General features: G+C 39.3%; 1 long non-coding RNA gene across 1 annotated transcript in view; it reads left to right on the top strand.

Moving 5' to 3' along the window:
* Window positions 1–4,887, top strand: part of LOC117952773 — a 21,176-nt gene that overhangs the window by 11,465 nt on the left and 4,824 nt on the right. The gene's annotated exons all lie outside the window — the stretch shown is intronic.

The following is a 4,887-nucleotide window of genomic DNA, read 5'->3' as shown; positions in this document are numbered from 1 at the left end:
AAATCTACACACATTATGTTGAGATAGTGTTTCCTGATCTCCGCCAACAGATGGCGGTCAAATTACTATTTTATAGTTATTATACTGAAAATGTGTTGCCTGATCTCCACCACCAGATTGCGCCCATATGTATATGTATTTTATAATATATTGAGATGGTGTTTCCTGATCTCCGTCACCAGATGGGGGTCAAATCAATATTTTATAGATATAATGTTGAGAATGTGTTGCCTGATCTCCGCCACCAGATGGCGCACATATCTGTAGGTAAAAATGTACAGTATTTAAAACACATTATATTAAAAACAGGAAGAAAAAAACATCTATTGGAAAATTGATTTGAATTTGCTTGAATCAAAATAGTTTGGATAATCCAACCTTTAAGGACACCTGTTTTATTTGAGAATGAATAATGTATCATAAATAAATAAATGTTCTTCCTTAAAATACAGGGGCATAAGTATACACCCCCCTATGTTGAAATACAGGGGGCATAAGTATACACCCCCCTATGTTAAAATCCAGGAGGCATAAGTATACACCCCCCTAAGTTAAAATACAGGGGCATAAGTATACACCCCCCATGTTAAAATACAGGGGGCGTAAGTATACACCCCCTATGTTAAAATACAGGGGGCGTAAGTATACACCCCCTATGTTAAAATACAGGAGGTATAAGTATACACCCCCATGTTAAAATACAGGAGGCATAAGTATACACCCCCATGTTAAAATACAGGAGGCATAAGTATACACCCCATACCAATTTCTTTTTTTTTGTGGCATGCAGGTGACTCGAAGCAGTTGTAATGGTGAACAGTAATAATGAATAAACAGTAGCAGCAGAGTGTTTCACAAAACGCACACTATGAGTGTCCCCCTCCCCTCTCTATACTGTAGTTCTTTCTTTTTCTTGATAAAACTGCTGCTGGAAATTTCAACTTCCCTGCAGGAGTCATCCTAAAAGGATTAATAAAGAGAAGTCTAAGTCTAACAACATACTTTGCATTATTAGTTTGATATATGTGGAAACGTCATCTGTTTTTTCTTTACATAGCCTAATCAAACGGAATCTGATCTACTACATTCTCCTACATTCTGATCTACATCAGAATGTAGGAAAGGAAGTCTTTGATGCTAGGAGGAAAACCAGACCCCCCCCCCCCCCCCCCCCCCCCCCCCCCCCCCCCCCCCGTGCTGCCTGATCTCCACCACCAGATGGCGCCAGAATCCATGCCTAGTATGAATTATACTGAGAATGTGCTACCTGATATCCGCCACCAGATGACGCCTACATGCATATATATTATACTGTGCATTACAGTGAGACGTAGTTTCTTGATCTCCGCCACTAGATGGCAGTCAAATCAATATTTTACAGGTATTGTATTGAGAATGTGCTGCCAGATATCCACCAGCAGATGGTGCAAGAATCTATATATAATATGTGTTGTACTGAGGATGTGCTGCCAGATATCCACCAGCAGATGGCGCCCATATCTATATAATGTAATACATTGTATTGAGAATGTGCTGAGGAAGCCTAGTGACCAGTCCATAGCAACCAGCACATGTGTTTAATTTGTTATTCTCCTTTCACTAGAGGAGAAACTTAGTATTTGAAGTAATTTAGTAATGCAGGAAGTGTGCATGTAGTTTCAGGCCTTATTATGTGTTAGTGAGGAAATGTAATGAAATGGCCCCCCCATAACAGTGGAGTTTGATGGGTAAGATCATAAAGCAGAGTTTAAACGATGTATGTTGTATACATTGCCACAGTATACAGTCAAAGTATACAGTCAAAATAGTATGAATATGAATGGTAAGTACCTTTCTTGGTGAAATGTAGTTTTGGTAAACAGGAGAATTACATTATTTTCTTCATACAGAATCAGACTATGTTGAGTATGCATGAGTACAATGTGTCCCAATTATAGTCCTTCTTTTTCACAAAAATTCAAAAACAGTTAACGAGCATGCACCCCTCTGTTTAAAAATACGGGAGGAATGAGTATACACACCCCTCTGTTAAAATACAGGGGCACAAGCTTACACCCCGACCAAGCTTTTTGATGAGACATGCAGTTGACTCGAAGGGGAGCCTTGTCCTCCTCAGAAGGAGAGGAATAGGGATTACTGAATGTCTTATCACAATTTTGCATAACAGACTACATTTTTGGTCCTTTTGATGAATGGAAAAAAACAGTTTCCATGGTAGCAGTTAGTCAGTAACCCCATAGGAGTATCTTGTTCTTTCATTTACTTTTGAGTGTACTATATTTCTCAGCTCTGGGATGAGTATAATTGATATACATTTGATATAACTTACTTCCCTGAGGAAATTTCCAATAAATCCCTCGATGATAATTAGGGACCGAGCAGCCAAGCTTTTTATTATTATTTTGGCCACAGGCACAATGTCACTGAGCCCTTTGTACTGTGGATTCTTCAAGACACGTGATAAGTTCAAGAACGGGAACATTTGTATTTTTTAGTAACACCTGTCTATGGCCTAATTTGATCCTACAGTGCTGTAACGTTGCACCTGCTTTTGGATCATTACAAAAAATAATGCAAAGTGATTATCTTAAAGTAAGAGAGATAGTGTCTACATACATTATTAACAGGTATCTAAGTGGTCTTGAAGAGGATTCTATTGTTCTGTCTCTCCTTTGGACTCGGTCTGACTAGTCCTGGTCTTGGACTTGACAAAGGTTGACGTGACTACACCACTATTCGTCTTATTATCACAAATTCTTCACTTCAATTCTATCCTGAAAAATACAAGTCAACAGCTCCATCTTCTGGCGAGTGAGCAGAGAGTAACACCTGTGGCAGATAATGTAGCTGAACAGTGATTGCTGCGTGGCACAGGCTGCTGTGATGAGAGGGTTTCTGCACGCATCGGTCATCCAAGTGGACCAAAAAGTGGACCACCAAAAAAAGACTCAGGCTTTAACACCTGCTTCAGTTGGTTTGGTTGAATCCCGCTAGGGTTGGTCCCCCCCCCCGGTGCGGTTCTTTCGGGCAGGTTTGAATGCAGCAATCACACCCAGATGGCCAGGAGTGGGAAGGCTGATCAAACACCTTGTTTGGGTTTTGTTCTGGAGGTTTTGACATGTAATTATTGTCTCTTGTCATTTCACATCAGGGTGAAAAATTGATAACAAGACACAATATTACATTGTGAATATGTCTGTTTATTATCATATGCCACTTTACAACAAATCTCTATGCTATGTAACATTAAATAAATGACAATTCAGATGATTTTCTAATAAAAACTGATTTAAATTTGCAATCCATTATTGTGTCATAAAGACAAAACGTGTTAAACAGGGATCACATATGAATGACAACAAATTGAAATGATTACAACAACTTCGTAAAGGTCCCAAGATCTTTTTGTATTGACAGTTTTATGTAAAACACTACTACAGTCCACAGCTTTTTATCAGTGAAACAGAGGCCGAGCAGGCCTGAGATTTCTGTTTGCAACAAAATCGACATAAATCACAGAGATGATGCTTTGAGGAAACGTAGAGACATTAAGACAAAACTTTCGTAGCGCTTTTGTTGTGTTGGGTTGAAATGATTCATGTCATTAGTGATTACCTAGAAACAGTATATGGTGCTTATGACTCTTTCTTTAAATGCAGCAGCATTTTTGCTTAACATATTCATTCATTTAATCCTTAGACCGAGTCTGATCTCAGTCCCTCCACAGCCTCTCTACAGCATGTTGGTCTCACAGGAGCCAGGCTGCAGTATCTGAAGAGTAACTATGAGGTTAACTGCTTTTCTAAACCAGGGGTAAAACAAGGCGTAGATCACAGGGTTGAGACCAGAGTTAAATTGATACACAAAGAGAAAATAGGATGCAGATGAAACATTAAAAAAGCTGTCACCTGCAAGAGAGACACAGTAATATGGGCAGAAACACATTAGAAACACAACTACTAAAACACCAAGATTCCTGGCTGCTTTCAGCTCTGATTTCTTTGCCTTTGGAGTCACTGACAGCTGGATTGTGACAGCTGTTATGTGAGAGCGCATGGCACGGGCCTGAGACACAGCCACGGCAAATACTCTTAGATACAGAGCTACGATGACAGTAACTGGAACAATAAAGGACAAAACAAGATCTATTAGACCTGTGAAATAGTCAATGACCAACAGACATTCTCCGTGGCAGGAAATATACCTCCCTGGTTGAATCAGGTCATCCTTGACAAAGAGAAAGCTGTAGGAAACAGAATAGAGCCAACACAGAAAAACACTGAGTTTAACTCTGTTCACAGTGATTCTGGTGGTGTAATGCAGAGGGTCACAAATAGCCACATAACGATCAACTGATATGAGCACTATGTCACCTAGTGAGGATACAGTAATGATGCTTGAAAGATAATTATAAAGAAAACACACAAAGTCACCAAGAAACCAGCAAGATGTTTTTTTGAGGATTTCTCCCGGCATCAGCACGAGGCCCACTAGAAAGTCTGAGACAGCCAGAGAGAGGAGGAGGATGTTGGTGGGGGTGTGGAGCTGCCTGCAGGGAAAGAGGAAAGTATCACTAAACCAACAACACTGTAAAAACGACCCAAAAGAGTATTCAAAATCAAAAATATAAAATCCTAATTAGTTTAAATATTTTCCAATTCACCACATCAGTAAGAGTAGAAAGTTAAAATGACTTGGTTGAGGTCACAGTGGACAGAAAGCAATGTTTAATATCACTAAGAGAAAGGACATGAACAACAGTCTCTGGCATCAAAGTCAGACATTTGGAGAAAAGTTATTCAGAACTAACTCAAAGACAATTCTTCTAAATATACAGAAGCTGTTCACATTATAAAGTAACAAATCCTGTAGAGAGAAGTTAATACC

This window comes from Etheostoma cragini, chromosome 11 (assembly GCF_013103735.1).
Source record: "Etheostoma cragini isolate CJK2018 chromosome 11, CSU_Ecrag_1.0, whole genome shotgun sequence".
NCBI classification, from domain to species: Eukaryota; Metazoa; Chordata; class Actinopteri; order Perciformes; family Percidae; genus Etheostoma; species Etheostoma cragini.
The sequence above is the reverse complement of the archived record's forward strand: the minus strand, read 5'-3'. Positions and strand labels throughout refer to the sequence as shown.